At 43.6% G+C, this 26,876-nt stretch overlaps 2 pseudogenes; one reads left to right on the top strand and one right to left on the bottom strand.

The window, feature by feature from the left end:
• The window catches only part of LOC127908238 (metabotropic glutamate receptor 3-like), a 67,404-nt pseudogene extending 59,616 nt beyond the window's left edge, over nucleotides 1-7,788 (top strand).
• Nucleotides 7,789-15,278: 7,490 nt separating this feature from the next.
• Nucleotides 15,279-26,306, bottom strand: LOC118371318 (endosome/lysosome-associated apoptosis and autophagy regulator family member 2-like; annotated as a pseudogene).
• Between the last annotated feature and the right edge of the window lie 570 nt (nucleotides 26,307-26,876).

Genomic DNA, 26,876 nt, shown 5'->3' with positions numbered 1-26,876 from the left:
TTGACTGGTTAAATTAAGAATACATTTGAATTAAAATCACCTGACCCTTGTCTCCTCTAGAATACCACGTGTACAGTAGATGGTAGTCCTTATATGACCTGATCCCGATCCTGTCTATATAAAACACAGGGTCTATATATAACACAGGGTCTATATATAAAACACAGGGTCTATATATAACACAGGGTCTATATAAAACACAGGATCTATATATAACACAGTGTCTATAAAACACAGGGTCTATATATAACACAGGGTCTATATTTAACACAGGGTCTATATTTAACACAGGGTCTATATATAACACAGGGTCTATATTTAACACAGGGTCTATATTTAACACAGGGTCTATATATAAAACACGGTCTATATATAAAACACAGGGTCTATATAAAACACAATGTCTACATGAAACAGAGGGTCTATATATAACACAGGGTATATATAAAACACAGGATTTATATAAAACACAGTGTCTATAAAACACAGGATCTATATATAACACAGTGTCTATATATAACACAGGGTCTATATAAAACACAGGATCTATATATAACACAGTGTCTATATAAACCACAGTGTCTATATATAACACAGGGTCTATATATAACACAAGGTCTATATATAACACAGTGTCTATATATAACACAGTGTCTATATAAAACACAGGGTCTATATATAACACAGTGTCTATATAAAACACAGGGTCTATATATAACACAGGGTCTATATATAACACAGGGTCTATATATAACACAGGGTCTACATAAAACACAGTGTCTTTATAAAACACAGTGTCTATATAAAACACAATGTCTATATAAAACACAGGGTCTATTTAAAACACAGTGTCTATATAAAACACAGTGTCTATATATAACACAGGGTCTATATAAAACACAGGGTCTATATAAAACACAATGTCTATATAAAACACAGGGTCTATATATAACACAGGGTCTATATATAACACAGGGTCTATATAAAACACAGTGTCTATATATAACACAGTGTCTATATAAAACACAGTGTCTATAAAACACAGGATCTATATATAACGCAGTGTCTATATAAAACACAGTGTCTATATATAACACAGGGTCTATAAAACACAGGATCTATATATAACACAGTGTCTAGATATAACACAGTGTCTATATAAAACACAGTGTCTATAAAACACAGGATCTATATATAACACAGTGTCTATATAAAACACAGTCTATATATAACACAGTGTCTAAAAAACACAGTGTCTATATATAACACAGGGTCTATATAAAACACAGTCTATATATAACACAGTGTCTATATAAAACACAGTGTCTATATATAACACAGTGTCTATATAAAACACAGTTTCTATAAAACACAGGATCTATATATAACACAGTGTCTATATAAACCACAGTGTCTATATATAACACAGGGTCTATATATAACACAAGGTCTATATATAACACAGTGTCTATATATAACACAGTGTCTATATAAAACACAGTGTCTATATATAACACAGTGTCTATATAAAACACAGTGTCTATATAAAACACAGGGTCTATATAAAACACAATGTCTATATAAAACACAGGGTCTATTTAAAACACAGTGTCTATATAAAACACAGTGTCTATATAAAACACAATGTCTATATAAAACACAGGGTCTATTTAAAACACAGTGTCTATATAAAACACAGTGTCTATATATAACACAGGGTCTATATAAAACACAGGGTCTATATAAAACACAATGTCTATATAAAACATAGTGTCTATATATAACACAGTGTCTATATAAAACACAGTTTCTATAAAACACAGGATCTATATATAACACAGTGTCTATATAAAACACAGGGTCTATATAAAACACAGTCTATATATAACACAGTGTCTAAAAAACACAGTGTCTATATATAACACAGGGTCTATATAAAACACAGTGTCTATATAAAACACAGGGTCTATATATAACACAGTGTCTATATATAACAAAGGGTCTATGTAAAACACAGCGTCTATATATAACACAGTGTCTATATATAACACAGTGTCTATATAAAACACAGCGTCTATATATAACACAGTGTCTATATATAACACAGTGTCTATATAAAACACAGTGTCTATGTAAGACACAGGATCTATATATAACACAAGATCTATATATAACACAGGGTCTATATATAAAACACGGTCTATAAAACACAGGATCTATATATAACACAGTGTCTAGATATAACACAGTGTCTATATAAAACACAGTGTCTATAAAACACAGGATCTATATATAACACAGTGTCTAGATATAACACAGTGTCTATATAAAACACAGGGTCTATATATAACACAGTGTCTATATAAAACACAGTGTCTATAAAACACAGGATCTATATATAACACAGTGTCTAGATATAACACAGTGTCTATATAAAACACAGGGTCTATATATAACACAGTGTCTATATAAAACACAGTGTCTATAAAACACAGGATCTATATATAACACAGTGTCTATATAAAACACAGTGTCTATAAAACACAGGATCTATATATAACACAGTGTCTAGATATAACACAGTGTCTATATAAAACACAGTGTCTATAAAACACAGGATCTATATATAACACAGTGTCTATATAAAACACAGTGTCTATAAAACACAGGATCTATATATAACACAGTGTCTAAAAAACACAGTGTCTATATATAACACAGGTTCTATATAAAACACAGTCTATATATAACACAGTGTCTATATATAACACAGTGTCTATATAAAACACAGTGTCTATGTAAGACACAGGATCTATATATAACACAAGATCTATATATAACACAGGATCTATATATAAAACACAGTCTATAAAACACAGGGTCTATATAAAACACAGGGTCTATATAAAACACAGTGTCTATATAAAACACAGTGTCTATATAAAACACAGTGTCTATGTAAGACACAGGATCTATATATAACACAAGATCTATATAAAACACAGGGTCTATATAAAACACAGTGTCTATATAAAACACAGGGTCTATATAAAACACAGTGTCTATATAAAACACAGTGTCTATATAAAACACAGGTTCTATATAAAACACAGTGTCTATATAAAACACAGGGTCTATATAAAACACAGGGTCTATATAAAACACAGGGTCTATATAAAAAACAGTGTCTATATAAAACACAGTGTCTATATATAACACAGGGTCTATATATAACACAGTCTCAGCTATGTTTAAGCATCCCTCAGAGGTCATGTTTTATCTTGTAGTGAGGAGATGAGTAACCTTTCCTGAAACCTGAAGACTTGTGTTAGCTCCCCAAGGATTCAAACCAGGTTAGTTAACACTGGTGTAACACTCTTACTCTCTGCAGTTATGTTGCTGTGTACAGTATATTGACCTCAGTGAGATGCTGTAACACACGTTTAAACCACTAGATACACTTGCTACATTCTCACTTTGTCACTTCGACTGGCTTTGTATGTAATTTATGTCTTGGAATTCATTACACTCCTCTGTGACACTGCTTTCTTCAAATCGACTTCAAATGAAATTTAAATCCTGATACTCGTTCCATTCTGTTTCTTATCTTCTCTTCCGATCTCTCTCCTCTCATACCCTACCATTCTCTTTCACCCTTCCACCCCTCCTCTCTCTTTCTCACTGTCTCTTTCTCTTTCCCTTATCCTTATCTCCTCTCAGCTCCCTTCTCTCCTCTCGGCAGTGAGACTGTGGTGAAGTTTGATCCCTATGGCGACGGGATGGGACGTTACAACATCTTCAGTTACCAGCGCAACGCTGATCGCTATGGCTACGTGCCCATCGGTGAGTGGGCGGAGACTCTGAGCCTGAGCAGTGACCTGATTCGCTGGCCAAGGGAGGTGGTGCCCCCATCCCAGTGCAGTGACCCATGTGCCCGCAATGAGATGAAGAAGATGCAGGCTGGTGAGGAACACACACAGACTCACACACACACACACACACACACACACACACACACACACACACACACACACACACACACACACACACACACACACACACACACACACACACACACACATACACACACACACGTAGGGCTTTGAGCAGGCTGCTCACTGCGATCTAGTGACAGCACTAATAGAAGTTTTCATGTAATTTGTTTTGGAGAATGAAATAATTTTAGCAGCTGGCGTTCATGTAAACAACCTAGTTTCCTTTTCTAACATAAACTCTGCCTAAGTTAATGCATATGTTTTATACCTGTATCTTGTAGGAGAGTACTGTTGTTGGATCTGTACCGCATGTGAGGCTCATGAGTACCTAGCTGATGAGTTCACCTGTTCGCCCTGCGCCCGGCCAGTGGCCCAGTGAAGACCTCACTTTCTGCTATGACCTGCCCGAGGACTACATCATGTGGGAGGACGCCTGGGCCATCGGACCCATCAGCATCGCCATTGTCGGGTGAGACTTTAGACTTTAGAGGAGAGGAAGAGGGATAAGTATCACCAGTTGGTATATATATATATAGTGCATTCAGACCCATTCCCTTTTACACATTTGGTTAAGTTACAGCCTTATTCTATAAAATATATATATATATTTGTATCACCATCAATCTACACACAATACCCCATAATGACAAAGCGAAAAAAACTGGTTTTTCGAACTTTTGCAAATTTATAAAACATGCCTGATTTACGTAAGTGTTCAGACCGTTTGTTATGAGACTTGAAATTGAGCTCAGGTGCATCCTGTTTCCATTGATCATCCTTGAGATATTTCTACAACTTGATTGGAAAACCACCTGTGGTAAATTCAATGGATTGGACATGATTTGGAAAGGTACACACCTGCCTATATAAGTTCCCACAGCTGACAGTGCATGTCAGAGCAAAAACCAAGCCATGAGGTTAAAGGAATTGTCTGTAGAGCTCTGAGACAGGATTGTGTCGAGGCACAGGTCTGGGGAACGGTACCAAAAAATGTCTTCAGCATTGAAGGTCCCAAAGAACACAGTGGCCTCCATCATTCTTAAATGGAAGAAGTTTGGAACCACCAAAACTATTCCTAGAGCTGTCCAAACTGAGCAATTGGGGGAGAAGGGCCTTGGCTAACCCTTCTCAAGTCTGATGAAACCAAGATTTAATTTTTTCCAGGTGCACCAGCAACTCCTGTGGCGGGCCCGGCGCAGTGCATGCTAACCAAGGTCGCCAGGTGCACAGTGTTTCCTCCGACACATTGGTGCGGCTGGCTTCTGGGTTAGATGCGCGCTGTGTTAAGAAGCAGTGCGGCTTGGTTGGGTTGTGTTTCGGAGGACGCATAACTTTCGAACTTCATCTCTCCCGAGCCGTACGGGAGTCGTTGCGATGAGACAAGATAGTAACTACTAACAATTTGATACCACGAAAAAGGGTGAAATTCACAAAAAAAAAAAAAATGGCAAGCCTCATGTCTGAAAGAAACCTGGCATCATCCCTACGGTGAAGCATGGTGGTAGGCGCATCATGTTCTGGGGGTGTTTTTCAGCAGCAGGGACTGGGAGACTAGTCAGGATTGAGGGAAAGATGGACACGGGGTAAATTACAGAGAGATCCTTGACGAAAACTGCTCCAGAGCGCTAAGGACCTCAGAATGGGGTGAAGGTTCACCTACCAACAGGATAACGACCCTAAGCACACAGCCAACACACCGCAGGAGTGGCTTCAGGACAAGTCTCTGAATGGCCTTGAGTGGCCCAGCCAGAGCCCGGACTTGAACCCGATCAAAGACATACAAAAGGCATAGGTGTAAAGTACAGGCTTTTTGTTTAGGCCTCGTACAAATTCTAGTCGAATTAAGGGATTCAATAAAATCAACTGAAACTGATTTACTCTCCCTCTGCAGGTTCCTCTGTACATCTCTGGTGTTCTGGGTGTTTGTGAGACACAACAACACGCCCTGGTGAAGGCGTCAGGCAGAGAGTTGTGTTACATCCTGCTGCTGGGTGTCTTCATGTCCTACCCCCTCACCTTCCTCTTCCTGGCCAAGCCCTCTCCTACTATCTGCGCCATGCGACGCCTCGGCCTAAGCACCTCATTCGCTGTCTGCTACTCAGCCCTGCTCACTAAGACCAATCGGATCGCCCGGATCTTCAGCGGGTAAAGGACGGGGCGGGACCACAAGGCCTCGCTTCATAAGCCCCACCTCTCAGGTCAGAGGTCATCCTAGCTGTCAATCAAACAGGGATAGAGGGAAGGGAGGGGAGGAAGGTAGGGACGGAAGTTATAGCTCAGATGATGGTGTTCCTCTGTCTGATGGTGTCCCCTTCCCTTGCCCTCCTCTCCCCAGGTGTTTATCTGTCTCAGTCTGATATCGGTCCAGTTAGTGATGGTGTCTGTGTGGTTGCTGCTGGAGGTTCCTGGTACCAGGAGATTTACGTTATCGAGCGACGGCAGACAGTGATCCTGAAGTGTAACGTCCGTGACTCCAGCATGCTGCTGTCACTAGTATATATGACGTGCTCCTGGTCATCCTGTGTACCGTGTAGGTGGTGTGTGTGTGTGTGTGTGTGTACTTCTCAAGATGTATTATTCTGTTTATCTTTGACTTGGAAGGATTATTTAGTCTTTCTTTTCGTGTCCTTTATCTGATCTAGTTATGCCTTCAAGACCAGGAAGTGTCCAGAGAACTTCAATGAGGCTAAATTCATAGGATTTACCATGTACACAACCTGTATCATCTGGCTAGCCTTCCTGCCCATATTCTACGTCACATCCAGTGACTACAGGGTGAGAGCATGGTACACACACACACACAAACACACACAGCCCTAGGCTGTGGAAAAAATAAACCGCTCCTGTGGTCTCATTAATCTGACTTTGTGATTAGTCAGGTAGGGTGTGTGTGAAGCAGGATCACGCGCATGTGTGCTTTTGTGTGTGTTCATGCATATGTCCACAAAAATAATCCTTCCTTCCTCTGCTCCTCTGTTCCAATGGAGTTACCATGCGATCTGTTTCCCTCTACAGGTCCAGACCACCACCATGTGTATCTCTGTCAGTCTCAGTGGTTTCGTGGTGTTGGGCTGTATGTTGCTCCCAAGGTTCACATCATCATGTTTCAACCACAGAAGAACGTCACCAGTCTCCGCCTCAATATCAACCGCTTCAGTGTCAGTGGTCCTGCCACCACATGCGCTTCACACGGTATGGTTCAGTTACGGTCATAGACACTGACCACTGTGCATGGTTTGTTTATGTTGCCGAGTTATAATTTAACTAAATTCCTCCATATTTTTTCTTCCCATTTTTCTCTCTCTCTCTCTCTCTCTCTCTCTCTCTCTCTCTCTCTCTCTCACACACACACACACACATCAGTGAGTGCCCAGTATGTACCGACTGTGTGTAATGGGAGAGAAATTGTTGACTCCACCACTTCCTCTCTGTGACCCCACCCACTCACCTCTCTATCCCCACCCCTCAGAGACTTAGTCAATAGGCACACATTGTGCCCCCCTGTCCCTTCTCCCACCACGTGGACTACCACAGTACCATTTCATGTCTGTAGAAAGTGTGCATTATGATTCAATTATTTTCTAGTGCTGTACATATCATGGAATCAACATTGTTGTAGACATACAAAAGAACAAGAGAAAATTTGTAGGAGGATTTTTTGACGCTTTGTTTTTGATAGCTTTGTTAAAAGGTTGTGTTAATTTATTTATAACTGTGTTAGGGTTGTGATAGGAATGTGTTAGGGTTGTGATAGGAGTGTGTGTGATAGGAGTGTGTGTGTGTGTGTGTGTGTTAGGGTTGATAGGAGTGTGTGTGTTAGGGTTGCGATAGGAGTGTGTTGTGTGTGTGTGTGTGTGTGTGTGTGTGTGTTAGGGTTGTGATAGGAGTGTGTTGTGGGTGTGTGTGTGTTAGGTTGCGATAGGAGTGTGTTGTGGTGTGTGTGTGTGTTAGGGTTGTGATAGGTATGTGTGTTAGGGTTGTGATAGGTAATGCTGACAACACCGGCCACGTGCGTGCGAATGCATGTGCCATTGCGCGCATGATGATTTTGTACATCCACACCAGACGCGATCGTGACACGCAGGTTGAAATATCAAAACCAACGATATTAATTTGGAGGCAGGTCGAAACATTCATGGACATTTAGCTAGCTAGCTGTTGAGACTGCTAGTTAGTCCTGGGAGATGCACATTGGGTTGATATTTTACCTGACATGCATATGGTCTTCTAACTTTAACATTTTGACCCGGAGTCATACAAAGTCTTGTTCCTCTACTCTGACGATTAATCCACAGATAAAAAAATGAAAACCTACTTAGTTTTGTTATATTTAATTAATCTCTCCTCCTGTGTTTGTCAAGCATCCACGTGGGTCTGTATCTTCCTGATATTCAATCAGGGGGGACTTGCAGTCCGTGGAGCGTCTCAAATAGAACCAAGTTCTATTTTAGCGTGTGGCTATGCAGACGCTCATGCAGACGCTCGTTCAAGCACGTGAGCGGTGCGGTACCAAATGATTGAATAATATATACTGTATGTGTCCATTTATTTTGCAACACTCGTGCACACAATGTGGCCTGTGAGGTTTGTGTGTTAGAGTTGTGATAGGAGTGTGTGTGTGTGTGTGTGTTAGGGGTGTCTGAAAACAGATGTTCTGTACGAGTAGTGGCTGCAACAGCCTCACCTGCAATAGCCCACAGACTTTCTACTCTTGTGCTTTTTTTTGTAGGTCTCATTGTAATAACCCAGTCAGTATGCATTTGTATGTTGTATCTGTATATTTGTATATATAATTACTGATGGTTGGAACAGCACAATGTTGACAGTATTATGTAACTCAGTAGAATTCCACTACTGTGGACTGACTGTGATGAAGCTTCAGAGTGTTGACTAGCCCATAGGAATAGAAGGGCTAGAACGGACGGACATAGTTTTAAATTCATATAGTATGTTGAATCACACATTTGCTCTTATTGTAGCAGAATAGTATCAAATATGTATTAAACTTTCCCAATATGGCAGCCAGTCCACCCAATATGGACTGTGGCTTTGAACTGGAATGTTCCTTCTACTCATTCTAATTCCATGGAACAGCCACTGTATAGGAGGGTCCCTTTACCTTGATGGCCATAGTAACAGACGTGTGTACTACAACAATGTTTCTATTTAACTGGTATTTCCGCATCAAACGTTAGCATCTGTGTGATAACACAAGGTAGTTAATTAAAAGTGACTCTTTCCAAGTCTTAACTGTCAATATTAAAGAAACATTGTTGATGCAATGCCACAATCATAAACTCAGTCATTGATGTTTTAGCATTTACATTCTTTGAAATCATTCCACAAGCACGGTTTGTAGAAAAGACTTTGCTGCAAACAAGTCTAGTTGAACACACATCTTCCCTGCATCCTTTAAACCAATGGGTAGTGCGTTCTCCCATGTCAATGTGTCCTGTTGTCATGTGATGTTCTATTAACTGCTATGCGCTGTGTGTCTGCTAGACTTATGCTCCAGGTAGAGGCTGTCCTTATAGGCACAGATCTAGGATCCGTTTACAGTCCACCAAGCCTAACCTTAACCAGTAGGGGTAAAGATGTAAACTGACCTTAGAGCAGTGTCTGTGGTTAAAGTCATCCTACTCCCGGTGTTACTATAACCCCCCCGTCTCATTGTGTATATAAAATCAGGTGGGAGGAAGTTATTTTTTATGCATCTCAAATGGATTCCTATCCTGGTCGCCCTCATCTTCTTTCCTTCATCCCACTTTTCCGTATTGTGAAACATTAAGGAAGTGGGAGTCCAGGAGAATGAGGCCACACCCCTCTCTGCTAACAGGATTTCCTGGGGTGTAATAACCGGTGTTGCACCTCTGACGCAGTGAGCCTGTCAAACATTTCCCCAAAGTCTTTGCAATAGTGAAAGACAGACACAAAGTGGGAGAGAGCGTTTCTGTGATTGAGCGAACCTAAAGAAGTTTGTGTGTGTGTTGCAGCAGGCCAAGAGGACCTGGATTATGTAAAAGCATCCCATGGCCCAGGAGGCAGAGCAGCATTGTTCAGCCCAGACACACACTAACATACACACAGCTCAGAGATTGGGAGGCTTTGTTGTCCCTAGGCTTATGCATTCACTCCCCAGCCTTGCACCTACCATATACTAGACCCTCCTATTCCCTCCCCAGCCTTGCACCCACCAGATACTAGACCCTCCTATTCCCTCCCCAGCCTTGCACCCACCAGATACTAGACCCTCCTATTCCCTCCCCAGCCTTGCACCCACCAGATACTAGACCCTCCTATTCCCTCCCCAGCCTTGCACCCACCAGATACTAGACCCTCCTATTCCCTCCCCAGCCTTGCACCCACCAGATACTAGACCCTCCTATTCCCTCCCCAGCCTTGCACCCACCAGATACTAGACCCTCCTATTCCCTCCCCAGCCTTGCACCCACCAGATACTAGACCCTCCTATTCACTCCCCAGCCTTGCACCTACCAGGTACTAGACCCTCCTATTCACTCCCCAGCCTTGCACCTACCAGATACTAGACCCTCCTACTCCCTCCCCGCATTGCACCTACCAGATACTAGACCCTCCTATTCCCTCCCCGCATTGCACATCACTATAGCAAACCACTGCAACATCCACTTTCACAATTCCTTTTGTTCTGATAGAGTGGGATGGGGGAGTCAAGCATGAAGAACAGAGGTGGCGGATGTTGATTCACACAAGTTCAAATCAAACTTTATTTGTCACATGCGCTGACTACAAGTGCACAGTAGACCTTACCGTGAAATGCTTACTTTCAAGCCCTTAACCAACAGTGCAGTTCATGAAGAGTTAAGAAAATATTTACCAAATAAACTAAAGTAAAAAATAATAAAAACACAATAACATAACAATAATGAGGCTATATACAGCGGGTAGACTTGGCGCTCCGGTACCGCGTGCCTTAAGGTAGCAGAGAAAACAGTGACTTGGGTGACTGGAGTCTCTGACAATATTATGGGTTTTCCTCTGACACTGCCTATTATATAGGTCCAGGAATGCATGAAGCTTGGCCCCAGTGATGTATCAATGTACGCACTACCCTCTGTAGTGCCTTATGGTCAGATGCCAAGCAGTTGTCATACTAGGCAGTGATTCAACCAGTCAGAATGCTCTTGATGGTGCAGCTGTAGAACTTTGAGGATTTGGGGACCCATACCAAATCTTTTCTGTCTCCTGAGGGGGAAAGGTTTTGTCGTGCCCTCTTCACGACTGTCTTGGTGTGTTTGGACCATGATAGATCGTTGGTGATGTGGACACCAAGGAAATCACGACCTGCTCCATGACAGCCCCGTTGATGTTAATGGGGGCCTGTTCAGCCCGCTTTTTCCTTTTCCATCAGCTCCTTTGTCATTGAGGAGAGGTTGTGGTCCTGGCACCACACTGCCAGGTCTCTGACCTCCTCCTTATAGGCTGTCTAAATGTTGTCGGTGATCAGGCCTACCACTGTGTCGTCAGCAAACTTAATGGTGGTGTTGAGTCGTGTTTGGCCACGAGTCGTGGGTGAACAGGAGTACAGGAGGAGACTAAGTACCCACCCGAGGGGCCCCAGTGTTGAGGATCAGCGTGGCAGACGTGTTGTTGCCTACCCTTACCACCTGGGGGCGTCCTGTCAGGAAGTCCAGGATCCAGTTGCAGAGGAGATGTTTAGTACCAGGTCATTACTGATGAACTTTGTGGGCACTATGGTGTTGAACGCTGATAAGTAGTCAATGAATAGCATTCTCACATAGGGGTTCCTTTTATCCAGGTGGGAAAGGGCAGTGTGGAGTGCGATTGAGGCATCAGTGGATCTGTTGGGGTGGTATGCGAATTGGAGTGGGTCTAGGGTGTCCGGGAGGATGCTGTTGATGTGAGCCATGACCAGCCTTTCAAAGCACTTCATGGCTACCGACGTAGTGTTCTACGGGGCGGTAGTCATGTAGGCAGGTTACCTTCTCTTCTTTGAGCACAGGGACTATGGTGGTCTCCTTGAAACATGTAGGTATTACAGACTCAGTCATTTAGAGGTTGAAAATGTCAGTGAAGACACTTGCCAGTTGGTCCGCGCATGCTTTGAGTACACGTCCTGGTAATCCATCTGGCTTTGTGAATGTTGACTTGTTTAATAAAGGTCTTGCTCACATCGGCTGCCGAGAGCTTTATCACACATTCATCCAGAACACTGGTGCTCTCGTGCATGCTTCAGTGTTGCTTGCCTCGAAGCGAGCGTAAAAGGCATTTAGCTTGTCTGGTAGGCTCGCGTCACTGGGCAGCTTGCGTCTGGGTTTCCCTTAGTAGTCCATAGTAGTTTAAGCCCTGCCACATCCGACGAGCGTCAGAGCCGGTGTAGTAGGATTCAATCTTACTACACCGGCTCTCTAATGACGGGACTCAGCCAACTCTTCTCTCCACATTCCACCTCTCCATCTCACTCCCAGCCTTTGTCTCCCCATCTTTCTCTGTCACCCACGCCAGTCTCTCTTCTCTCATCTTGTGAAACTTTGCTGGTGCACTTGTCTGAGCCAAGATAGCTTAAGACAGGCTCTGTACAGATCCTGAGCCCACTGCAACACATCATGCCAAGAAGGGTTCTATGAGCCCACTCCAACAGGCCAAGCACACGGAAACAGAGCCGGACTCATATACAAGCCAGGACATGGGGCTGTCACAACTGGAGCCTTGAGGAGATGGAAGAGTTGGATAGGGAGAGATATGAGGCATATAACTACCCCTTGAAAGACTACTACTTAGCTTGACCAACAGATGACAGGCATTGTAATGTGTACATATGATAATATGCTATGAAAGTGACTGGTCATTCACTAGCAATGTAGATCAGTACAACAGAACAGTGATGTTAAGTCAGTGTTTTACCATTATCAGTGTCAATTTTAATGGTACCAAGTGTGTCCAAAGGGTCTTTAATAATGTTAACAAATGTGTTCGCTTTTCACAGCGTATTCTAAACTGGAATTAACCAGTGTTCCCCAGATGTTAAAGGAACAGGCCAGAACATTCCAGAGTCGAGGTAGAAGTTGCTCCTATAAGCACAGATCTAGGATCAGATCCTCAATTCTAACTGTAACCATTAGAGGATGACAATGCATCTGACCCTAGATCAGTGGTTAGGGACAATTTCACCCTACTCCACAATCTGGAGTCAAGGTGAACCCTGACCTCTTTGGAATGGCCAATCACAAAGCAATAGAGCTCATGATGCGTGCAATAATGAAGACATGATGACATCATAATAAACCATAACAAATGATACGCCTGTGTTGTTTGCTGTTTCTTGTGTGTGCAGGACCTTCATTAGAAGTGAAGGGACAGATTCAAAGTGTACACAAACCATTTATTTAACTTGAAATAACAGAAAGAATGTCAGAATCATATCATCGTATGCATAATGTAACATCGCCACGCCTGACTGAACTAGGAGAGGGTGAGGGACACTCCTCTTCAACATCACCATGGTAACCCAAAGCCTACACAGCCCCCTAAAACAAACCAGACAGACCAAATGTGTCACTGCTCACCGATGGTGCTGGTCAGACTGAGATGAGACTGTACAGAGGTGTGTGTGTAAGTCGGTCGAGTTTCTAGGGCTATGTGTGCACTTCTATCTCAAAGGATTGGACAGAAAGAACATCCCACCAAGCCTTTCAGAGGGCACGTGGAACACTTTCTTTCCTCATATCCAGATTATTAAGAAAGAGTTTAAGGGTTGGTGTGAAGTTGGTCTCAGATGGCAAAACACCTGAATAAAAACAACTTGGCCACCAAAGCAACCTGATAACAGAGTGACGGAAAATAACACAAAAACATCCCACATTTAGACTCTACACGACCCATATACCACACCATACACACCCTCTTAAATTACATCACCCATATACCACACCATACACACCCTCTTAAATTACACCACCCATATACCACACCATACACACCCTCTTAAATTACATCACCCATATACCACACCATACACACCCTCTTAAATTACACCACCCATATACCACACCATACACACCCTCTTAAATTACATCACCCATATACCACACCATACACACCCTCTTAAATTACACCACCCATATACCACACCATACACACCCTCTTAAATTACACCACCCATATACCACACCATACACACCCTCTTAAATTACACCACCCATATACCACACCATACACACCCTCTTAAATTACATCACCCATATACCACACCATACACACCTCTTAAATTACATCACCCATATACCACACCATACACACCCTCTTAAATTACACCACCCATATACCACACCATACACACCCTCTTAAATTACATCACCCATATACCACACCATACACACCCTCTTAAATTACACCACCCATATACCACACCATACACACCGTCTTAAATTACACCATCCATATACCACACCATACACACCCTCTTAAATTACATCACCCATATACCACACCATACACACCCTCTTAAATTACACCACCCATATACCACACCATACACACCCTCTTAAATTACACCACCCATATACACCGTCTTAAATCACATCACCCATATACCACACCATACACACCTCTTAAATTACACCACCCATATACCACACCATACACACCCTCTTAAATTACACCACCCATATACCACACCATACACACCCTCTTAAATTACATCACCCATATACCACACCATACACACCCTCTTAAATCATGCCAGCCATATACCACACCATACACACCTCTTAAATCAGGCCAGCCATATACCACACCATACACACACTCTTAAATCATGCCAGCCATATACCAACAATCCAGAGATAATGAAAGAAGGGTGTAATGTCCTTTCACCTGTGTTTGTGTCAGTGAGCGTGCATTATGGGTGTGTGTTCTCTCAGGGGGTCTGTGTACTCTGAATGTGTGTATGTATCACAGGAGGCTGCTGATGGGAGGACAGCTCATAGTAATGGCCGGAACGGAGCGAATGGACTGACATCAAACACATGGAAACCATGTTTGATGTATTTCATGCCATTCCACTCCAACCTTTACCACGAGCCCCTCCTCCCCCATTAAGGTGCCACCAACCTCCTGTATGTATGTGTTAAGGTTTCAAACACTCAACAGGGGTGATCTGTTGAAAAAGTCTCTGAGGGGTTGGTCTCTCTCCCTGTTCTCTTTCTTCACCCCCAACACCAATCCGTTTGACTGTGAGTAGTTCTACCGTTTCCCTGTGGATGAAATAGACAAATACACACGTTAGTCCGTGATCTAGCATTACCAAGAGAGAAACAGATTCTGCACCTGCAAATTAATGCACACACGTAGGTAATGTAGTTTGATTTCTGTGTAGTTTTTACCCTAGATGTGATGGCTTTGAGTTTGCGTAACAGTGATGTTTTTTTTGGAGTAGACTACCTCGTCCTCCACCCATCCCTCCCTCCATCACAGCTGTCCAACCACCGGCAGTTAACACCTTATTGGACGACATCACCAGCTTAGAGAATTTATACTCCAGCCTATCAGAGACAGGGGAGACTTAGAAAAGTCAACCTAGAGTACTTGTTCTTCCAGAAGTATGAATGAATTAATGGGGTGAAGGACTGAATCAGTTCCTACCTCTTGTTCGTCTTCCAGAAGTAGCAGGTGATGAAGAGCAGTGCGGCGGTGAATACTCCTATCGCCGCCCCCATCTTTACCAAGAAGTCCATGCTATTACACGGCCAGGTCTTGTTCTCCGGGAGGGACACCCTGCTCTACACAGTTTTGGTTCATTCCACACATACAGCAAGTTCTGAAGAGAGAGCAGGAACACACAAATGATCAAGTTAAATGTAATATTATATATTAAGCAATAAGGCCTGGGGATGTAGTATATGGCCAATATACCACGTCTAAGTGTTGTTCTTACGCACAACGCAATGTGGAGTGCCTGATACAGCCATTAGCCATGGTATATTGGCCATATACCACAAACCCCTGAGGTGCCTTATTGATATTATAAACTGGTTTCCAACATAATTAGAACAGTAATAATAATGTTTTGGTCATACGCGTGGTATATGGTCTGATATACCACGGCTTTCAGCCAATCAGCATTCAGGGCTCGAACCACCCGCTTTATAACTGAACATAGAGAATGGTAAGTATAACACACGCACACACCTCCTTGCAGGCTGTCTCTATCTGGTGGTAGTACGTGGCGGTATACTGAGGACACGCCCTCGAGGTACAGCCGTCACATCTCCCAGCCGGACACTGACTACAACAGAGAAATATACCGTAACTGTTATGTATGTAACCATTACTTTATAAGGACAGTCTCAATGAGATTTAATCTAATCAAATCTGAATGCTAAATCCATGTTTGTCTTCAGCTTCCTTCATTCCCCCAGCCTGCAGCCCCATCACACAGAGTTAGATAACTAGCTGCCTGGGAGTAAAAACAAACTACTCCATACTAATTTGACAGTCACAAGAGGATTCAGATTTTCTGTGAATTCAGTTTGCAGTTCATTTCGAGCTTGGACTTCTTTCAAGTCGCTCCTTTTAGTAGAAAACTCCATTGAGGCTGCAGTTTCTGAGAAAGACACAAAGAGGAAAAGAGAGAAAGAGAGAAAGAGAGAGGGAGGGGGAAGAGGAGCGGTAAGGAGCCAGACAGACAGTAAGTACCTGGGTACTGTGAGTTCTCCTTGTGAGCTCCTATCCGAGTTACAGCGAAGTGTCACCACCACATTACGACCTGCTTCACATGCCGAGGTTGCCCCAGAGAACTAATCAATAGATGGTGAAAAAACAGCAGGGTACTACTGTGTAAGAGCTACTAAAAACTACTCGCTGGGTCCCAATAACAGTATCCACAGAAGAGGTTGTTTTAGAATGTGTTTTAAGATGTAGAGAACATAAACCTACCGGTAGAAGTTTGCATTTAGGACTTTGTTGGTGATCTTATGGAACAAGTCTGGTCTTGCCTTCACTCCATCCAGGGGCCACTGGTGCTCCTACACACATTCAGCCATCAACAGGGTTGGGAAGGTTACTTTCTAAATGTAATCCATTACAGGTACTAGCTACCTTTCTAATGAATGCTCCTATCGCCGCCCCCACCTGTAAAAAGAAGTCCATGCTATTACACGGAGAGGTCTTGTTCTCTGGGAGAGAGCAGGAACACACATGATAAAGTTGAATTTAATATTATATACAATTGAAGTCAGAAGTTTACGTACACCTTAGCCAAATACATTTAAACTCAGTTTTTCACAATTACTTACATTTAATGCTAGTAAAGATGCCCCGTCTTAGGTAAATTAGGATCACCACTTTATTTTAAGAATGTGAAATGTCAGAATAATAGTAGAGAGAATGATATATTTCAGCTTTTATTTCTTTCATCACATTCCCAGTGGGTCAGAAGTTTGCATACACTCAATTAGTATTTGGTAACATTGCCTTTAATTTGTTTAACTTGGGTCAAACGTTTCGGGTAGCCTTCTACAAGCTTTCCACAAAAGTTTGGGTTTGGCACATTCCTCCTGACAGAGCTGGTAACTGAATCGGGTTTTTAGGCCTTTTCTATAGGATTGAGGTCAGAGCTTTGTGATGGCCACACCAATTCCTTGACTTTGTTGTCCTTAAGCCATTTTGCCACAACTTTGGAAGTATGCTTGGGTTCATTTTCCATTTAGAAGACCCATTTGCAACCAAGCTTTAACTTCCTGACTGATGTCTTGAGATGCTGCTTCAATTTATCCACGTCATTTTCCATCCTCATGATGCCATCTATTTTGTGAAGTGCACCAGTCCCTACTGCAGCAAAGCACCCCCACAACATGATGCTGCCACCCCCTGTGCTTCACGGTTAGCATGGTATTCTTCGGGTTGCAAGCCTCCCCTCATTTTGTCTGTCATAGTTGAAGTGTACCTATGATGAAAATTACAGGCCTCTCTCATCTTTTTAAGTGGGAGAACTTGCACAATTGGTGGCTGACTAAATACTTTTTGCCCCACTGTATAGGCCTATTGTTTACGTTTTTGTTGGTGACACTTTGATATCTCAATCATTTGCAGCCGTTTAAAGGGTGAATCTACATTTGAAACAGGGCTCCGGGCAGCCGAGCGGAAATGGAGGAAAACTCGCCTCCCTGCGGGCAGCCGAGCGGAAATGGAGGAAAACTCGCCTCCCTGCGGACCTGGCATCCTTTCACTCCCTCCTCTCTACATTTTCCTCCTCTGTCTCTGCTGCTAAAGCCACTTTCTACCATTCTAAATTCCAAGCATCTGCCTCTAACCCTAGGAAGCTCTTTGCCACCTTCTCCTCCCCCTGAATCCCCCCCCTCCCTCCTCCCTCTCTGCAGATGACTTCGTCAACCATTTTGAAAAGAAGGTCGATGACATCCGATCCTCGTTTGCTAAGTCAAACGACACCGCTGGTTCTGCTCACACTGCCCTACCCTATGCTCTGACCTCTTTCTCCCCTCTCTCTCCAGATGAAATCTCGCGTCTTGTGACGGCCGGCCGCCCAACAACCTGCCCGCTTGACCCTATCCCCTCCTCTCTTCTCCAGACCATTTCCGGAGACCTTCTCCCTTACCTTACCTCGCTCATCAACTCATCCCTGACCGCTGGCTACGTCCCTCCCGTCTTCAAGAGAGCGAGAGTTGCACCCCCTTCTGAAAAAAAAAACCTACACTCGATCCCTCCGATGTCAACAACTACAGACCAGTATCCCTTCTCTCTTTTCTCTCCAAAACTCTTGAGCGTGCCGTCCTTGGCCAGCTCTACCGCTATCTCTCTCAGAATGACCTTCTTGATCCAAATCAGTCAGGTTTCAAGACTAGTCATTCAACTGAGACTGCTCTTCTCTGTATCACGGAGGCGCTCCGCACTGCTAAAGCTAACTCTCTCTCCTCTGCTCTCATCCTTCTAGACCTATCGGCTGCCTTCGATACTGTGAACCATCAGATCCTCCTCTCCACCCTCTCCGAGTTGGGCATCTCCGGCGCGGCCCACGCTTGATTGCGTCCTACCTGACAGGTCGCTCCTACCAGGTGGCGTGGCGAGAATCTGTCTCCTCACCACGCGCTCTCACCACTGGTGTCCCCCAGGGCTCTGTTCTAGGCCCTCTCTTATTCTCGCTATACACCAAGTCACTTGGCTCTGTCATAACCTCACATGGTCTCTCCTATCATTGCTATGCAGACGACACACAATTAATCTTCTCCTTTCCCCTTCTGATGACCAGGTGGCGAATCGCATCTCTGCATGTCTGGCAGACATATCAGTGTGGATGACGGATCACCACCTCAAGCTGAACCTCAGCAAGACGGAGCTCCTCTTCCTCCCGGGAAGGACTGCCCGTTCCATGATCTCGCCATCACGGTTGACAACTCCATTGTGTCCTCCTCCCAGAGCGCTAAGAACCTTGGCGTGATCCTGGACAACACCCTGACGTTCTCAACTAACATCAAGGCGGTGTCCCGTTCCTGTAGGTTCATGCTCTACAACATCCGCAGAGTAATGACCCTGCCTCACACAGGAAGCGGCGCAGGTCCTAATCCAGGCACTTGTCATCTCCGTCTTGATTACTGCAACTCGCTGTTGGCTGGGCTCCCTGCCTGTGCCATTAAACCCCTACAACTCATCCAGAACGCCGCAGCCCGTCTGGTGTTCAACCTTCCCAAGTTCTCTCACGTCACCCCGCTCCTCCGCTCTCTCCACTGGCTTCCAGTTGAAGCTCGCATCCGCTACAAGACCATGGTGCTCGCCTACGGAGCTGTGAGGGGAACGGCACCTCAGTACCTCCAGGCTCTGATCAGGCCCTACACCCAAACAAGGGCACTGCGTTCATCCACCTCTGGCCTGCTCGCCTCCCTACCACTGAGGAAGTACAGTTCCCGCTCAGCCCAGTCAAAACTGTTCGCTGCTCTGGCCCCCAATGGTGGAACAAACTCCTCACGACGCCAGGACAGCGGAGTCAATCACCACCTTCCGGAGACACCTGAAACCCCACCTCTTCAAGGAATACCTAGGATAGGGTAAGTAAGGGTAAGTAATCCTTCTCACCCCCCTTTCCCCCCCAACAAGATTTAGATGCAAGTGGCTGTTCCACTGGTTGTCATAAGGTGTATGCACCAATTTGTAAGTCGCTCTGGATAAGAGCGTCTGCTAAATGACTTAAATGTTAAATGTAAATAACAAAGCCTCACCCTGCCTCTGTTTTGGTAAAAAGCTGATTACTCTCAGCTTAATAGACAGAGTAATGGATGCAAGGACTGACCATCCATTAAATAAAAAGTATTGTTTTAACCGTATGTTTAGGCCACACCGTGTTTGTGTACATTTACAATGTTTACAAACATTGGAGAAAAACAACTTTATATGTTGGGTTCTCATGGAGTGTGAGAGTTGAACAAAGCTCATTCAAGTGGAATCAGTGGATATACACTACCTGTCAACATTTTTAGAACAACTACTCATCCAAGGGTTTTTCTTTATTTGTACTATATTGTAGAGTAATAGTGAAGATATCAAAACTATGAAATAACACATGAGGAATCATGTAGTAACCATGAAGAATCTAAATATTTTTTATATTTGAGATTCTTCAAATAGCCACCCTTTACCTTAATGACATCTTTGCACATGCTTGGCATTCTCTCAACCAGATTCATCTGGATTGCTTTTCCAACAGTCTTGAAGGAGTTCCCACATATGCTGAATACTTGTTGGCTGCTTTTCCTTCACTTGGCGGTCCAACTCATCCCAAACAGTCTCAATTTGGTTGAGGTCGGGGGATTGTGAAGGCCAGGTCATCTGATGCAGCACTCCATCACTCTCCTTCTTGGTAAAATAGCCCTTATACAGCCTGGGGGTGTGTTGGGTCATTGTCCTGTTGAAAAACAAATGATAATCCCACTAAGCGCAAACCAGATGGGATGGCATATCGCTGCAGAATGCTGTGGTAGCCATGCAGATTTAGTGTGCCTTGAATTCTAAATTAAATCACAGACAGTGTCACCAACAAAGCACCCCCACACCATCACACCTCCTCCTCCATGCTTTACGGTGGGAAATACACATGCGGAGATCATCCGTTCACCACACGGTGTCTCACAAAGCCCCGGCGGTTGGAACCAAAAATCTACAATTTGGACTCCAGGCCAAAGGACAGATTTCCACCGGTCTAATGTCCATTGCTCGTGTTTCTTATCCCAAGCTTGTCTCTTCTTATTATTGGTGTCCTTTAGTAGTGGTTTCTTTGCAGCAATTCAACCACGAAGGCCTGATTCACACAGTCTCCTCTGAACAGTTGATGTTAAGATGTGTCTGTTACTTGAACTCTGAAGCATTTATTTGGGCTGCAAATTCTGTGGCTGGTAACTCTAATGAACGTATCCTCTGCAGCAGAGGTAACTCTGGGTCTTCCATTCATGTGGAGGTCCTCATTAGAGCCAGTTTCATCATAGCGCACGATGGATATGCGACTGCACTTTTCCGAAGTTGACTGACCTTCATGTCTTAAAGTAATGATGGACTGTTGTTTCTCTTGAATTATTTGAGCTTTTCTTGCCATAATATGGTCTTGGTCTTTTACCAAACAGGGCTATATTCTGTATACCATCCCTACCTTGTCAAAACACAACTGATTGGCTCAAACACATTAAGGAAAGAAATACCACAAATGAACTTTAACAAGGCACACCTGTTAATTAAAATGCAGGTGACTATCTCATGATGCTGGTTGAGAGAATGCCAAGAGTGTCCAAAGCTGTCCTCAAGGCAAAGGGTGGCAAATTGAAGAATCTCACATATATTTTTATTTGTGTAACACTGTTTTGGTTACTACATGATTCCATATGTGTTATTTGTAGTTTTGATGTCTTCACTATTATTCTACAATGTAGAAAATAGTCAAATAAAGAAAAACCCTTGAATGAGTAGGTGTTCTAAAGCTTTTGACTGGTAGTGTATATCATTCATTTATTTATAAAAAAATAAATGAATTAAGATTAGGGTGGTGCACAATTGGTCCAGTGTCATCCAGGTTTGGCCGGTGAAGTCCATCATTGTAAATAAGAATTTGTCTTTAACTGACTTGCCTATTTTAATAAAAGGTTAATAAAAAAAATTTAAATGATAATGAATATATACATTTGTGAACAGTCAGCCACAACAACCACAATCCGTAAGGTGCAAATAGGTAAATGAGAGAGTAGCAATGTGATTCACATCAATGCGCTATGTAGATGTCAATAATAAGTGATAAGGTATTGCCTGTAGACGACACCACTGCTGTCATCCTTACCGCTAAGCGTTTATTCAAGTTGGATCATCTTTGGATGCCGACAGCAGTCGCACCATTGGAAGACATAGCTTGAACTGCCTATTCCTGCTCTTTTTCCGCGATTCATCAAACACATTTGCTGTGTCATCAGTGGTCTCTGACTTGTGGTCAGACTCGCTCAGGCAGAACCTACTTAAACTTGCAACCCTTTTTATCAATGCTGATTAGAATGTCATTGAGAAAACAGAAAGGTGTCCGCAAACAATGTCTCGCAAACATCCTTTCTGAATTGAAAAGTAATCCAAGAAGTCATCTATTTTTTCAAAAGTATATGTAATCTGATTTCAATATTTTTGCTGGTAACGTAGCGGATTAGTTTTCATGTAATCCATTACTCACCAACCCTGTCCATTAATTAATCAAACAACACCTATTCTATACCAGTGCCAAAGATTGGCATCAGGTTACAAGGAAAGTGTGTGTGGTTGTGTGTACTCACCCAAGAACGTGTCTGCTAAGCTGGTGGACTGGGAGGATAGTGCTGTGCGGAAGCCCCGCCCACTAGAGGGGATGATGGTTGATTGACAGATGAAACTCTCCACCACATTGGCTGATTCCCCTGTCTCTTTCTGAGAGTCGGCGCTGGATAGGTCAGTCACATTATCTGTACACACAGCCCTCCTATCCTGAGAAATTGAAGCTCAATTCAGGATCACAATGTAATTGTAGGTTGAAAATATTGTTAATCAATGTGTGTGTGCGTGTGCCTGCGTACCTCTCCACAGAGTCTGATGTTGAAGAGGTGGTAGTACTTAGTTCCTTTCGAGGTAAAACTGGGTCTGTTCCTCAGTGTTCCAACAGAGCCGAGAGAATTGTAGTCAAAACTCTGAGAAACTTTGTTATCAGAGTAGGAAAAACACACAAACATTCAGTTGTGCACTATTATGCAACTTGTGGAAGAAACAATGGACACACACTTTTATTCACCAAGCTCGACCCACCTTCACACACACACACACACACAGTCTTGTACAGCTAACCTTGTGGGGGGACACAATTCAGTCCCATTCAAAATCCTATTTTCCCTCACCCGTATTCTTACCCTTACCCTAACCCTAACCCAAAAACTTAACCTTAACCCTAACCCTAGCTCCTAACCCTAAACGTAATTCTAACCCGAACACTAATTCTAACCTTAAACCCCAACCCCCTAGAAATAGCATTGTGTCCCCAATTGGTCAAATTTTTGTTTGTTTACTATTCTTGTGGGGACTTCTGGTCCCCGCAAGGATAGCTAAACACGTCCACACACACACACACACACACACATACACACACACACCTTGTTACTCTTGCTGGATGGTCCACAGGGTTTGCAGACCTCTGGACTCTGGGTGTGGTGTGAGGTGAGGTGTGTGTTGGGGGGCACTCTGTGCACTGGCTGGTGTGTGTGTGTATGTAGTGTCCTGGAGGGCAGGGGACACACAGCGAGCCGGAGGGTTGGGAGAGGAGGGCACAGGCCTGACACTCTGACGACACACCGTCTACCGTGTTACTCACTGAGATGGTGTAGATATGCACCATGCCGTTCACATTCTAACGCACCTGGAGGAGAGAAAGAGAGAAAGTGCTCTATTAGTATACAATTGTGTGTCTGTGTACTGACGTCAGAGGCTTGGTTGGTCCTCTGGAAAGCCTACGTGTATGATACAGAGGTGTTCTTGGTCACGATGTATGTGTATGACTGTCTGACCTTATACTGCCCTCCCACAACTCCACCACCGTTGTTCTCTTCCTGTTTATATCCTACACACAGTGATGTCATTTCCTTTACACATTCAAAAGTAGTTTACACATGTCCAACTATATTCCAGTTGCCAATTACAAAAGTCATATTAAAGGAATAGAAATGCCCACACACTTGTGTATATGCTACTGTGTAGTTTGCAGTGAGTGTGGGTTTTTCTTTATCTTGTGCTGTTCTCACCATCATAAAGTACAGCTCACAGTCAGCTGAACACACCATGTCAAACTCAAAGATGATATGGCTAAACTCTGTCCCTACACCACTTGTTACTGAGGCCTGAGGATGGACACACACACAAATTAAGAGAGAGCAAGAAGGAGAGGGGAAGAGAGCGAGAGACCGTGACAGACAGATTGAGGTTAACAGACGCACTTGAAGCCAGGTACGTGGAGGTTGAGGATGAGGTAGTCATTATCAGAGCCCCGTGCGCCACTGCAGATATGATTCCCCGCTACCTCCCAACCTGAGGGAGATACATACATATCAGAACAGATACACACACACATACACACACACACAACAGGGTCTTCCCTGACTAACTCAAATGTGTCTCATGGCCCACCTATGCATTTTGCTGAAGGCAGGGGTACCCAACCCTCCATCTGGAGAGATAGTCTCTCTTTATTCTTGTCCTGCGGTAAAAGCCTGCATATCAGCAGCTTTCCAGGAGGGTTGTTCCTCTTACCCCATAGCCTGAGGAACATGTCAACAACAGTAAAGAGCAACAGTGCCCTCTAGACCTCAGCGAGTGCAGCTGCACCAACCCACCGTTAATACCGTCACACTTGGAGCTTCTCACGTTGATGCAGGACATCTTCATGTTGGCTGGTACAACATTCCACCACTTAAACTGATAACCTACAGCAGCCTCAGTACCTGCAAGACACGACTCACACACTGGGAGAGAGAGAGAATGGGGAGAGGAGAGGGAGAGAAAGAGATCAACATTTTGGAAATTACATTTACATTACATTTAAGTCATTTAGCAGACGCTCTTATCCAGAGCGACTTACAAATTGGTGCATTCACCTTATGACATCCAGTGGAACAGCCACTTTACAATAGTGCATCTAAATCTTTTAAGGGGGGGGGTGGTGAGAAGGATTACTTTATCCTATCCTAGGTATAACCTAGATAAAAACCAGCGCCCATTGGGAAAGCAGAAAGGACAAGGGAGAAGGGGCTATTTTGTTAGCTTTGACCCCATCAGAGAATGTCCCATGGGGGCAGGGAGAGCAGGTAGCTGTGTTGTTGTTACAGAAACCGGGGTTGTAGGGGGCATGTCTCACGGTGAGACGCCTAAGACAGCATTACAGAGAGACAGGATGGACAGCTGATCGTCCTCATTAGTCCGCATTAGTGGCAGACCACGTGTAACAACACCTGCACAGGATCGGTACATCCGAACATCACACCAGCAGGACAGGTACAGAATGGTTTTCTTGTGTACTACAACTAATGGGGACAAACATGGTGTAGATCCATTTACTTTCTCAATAACATCCATGTCCTCTAGCTCGTTCGTCTTCACTTCAGCTAGCTTCCTGACACTGAATGGTATTCTGCATACTGGCTGTGCAACGGGTGTGACAGTCTCATCTACATGAATTCCTAACTGGAAGCTTTTCAGTTTTGCCAGCCCTGTATTCCTCCTGAACTGCAGCTTTGAATGTCTGTGTCATCACCTTGAACTGAGTTTGTGTGCCTTTGGCCCTAAAGTATGTGCAAAATGCCAGGAGCAACTGCTGATTTCTTTCCCAGTACAGATATCTGTGCATCTTTCACAACTAGAATGTCTGCAGTGACTGACTCAGAACAACTGCTGTAATGTTGGCAGTGAACAGGCCCTCAACTGCTAATGGTTGTGTTGAACCATATGGGTAAAGTCTAGTGGATTTTGGTTTCAATTGCACGTTGCATTTGCTCTGCAAATGACTGAATGTTGCTGTGCCCACAATATTACAGCTAGCCCCAGAGTCAATTAACTGGCTGGCCATTGACTAATAACTGCATTTCAGCGTCATCAGTATTGCTCTTAAGTGTGAACACATGTTCATCATTGTCTGGTTTGTCATTTTGTGTCGCAGGTGTGATTGTGACTTGATTTACATTGAGTTTTGTCTTTGTCCTGCACATTTTGGAGGAATGTCTGTCTTTGCCACATGTGTTGTATTGTTTACCTTGTGTGATGGAACATGCCCGAACAGTATGGCCCTCCTGGCCACATCTGAAGCATTTAACCACTCGGTCATCATTAGATGGCTTGCCTTTGTTGGATGAAGAAAATATTGCTTTCCTTTTCTCTATTTTGTTCTATTCCTGTCTGGGTTGTTTTTGTTCACTTTTTCCCTGTTGAATTGCATTGACATTGTCTTTCCATTCTGGCCGCCTGCTGGTCAACATCCTCCATTGCTCTTGCTATATCCATTAGAGCCATGAGAGTGAGGTTTCTCTCCCGCAGAAGCCATTTGCACACCTGTTTGAGTGACACTTGTCAATCACTTCGTCCCTTAGGAAATCATCTTTGAAATCTCCATAATTACATGTTGCAGCCAACTGTTTTAGTCTGCTCACAAATGTGTCCACCGATTCCCCCTGCACTTGTTCAGCTTTCCTAAACAAATGTCTCTCGTAGGGACTTTTTTTTGTGGAGTGAAGTACTCGTTTAGCTTGTCAATGCGTAGTCCTTGTCTTCCCCAGTGTCATCTCACGTGGTGAATATATCCTGCACGTCCGAACCTCACAAGTCCAATAAAAGAGCTTGTTT

This window comes from Oncorhynchus keta, chromosome 17, assembly GCF_023373465.1.
Source record: "Oncorhynchus keta strain PuntledgeMale-10-30-2019 chromosome 17, Oket_V2, whole genome shotgun sequence".
In the NCBI taxonomy this organism is placed as follows: Eukaryota; Metazoa; Chordata; class Actinopteri; order Salmoniformes; family Salmonidae; genus Oncorhynchus; species Oncorhynchus keta.
Note: the sequence above shows the minus strand (reverse complement) of the source record. Positions and strands in the feature narration are given on the sequence as shown.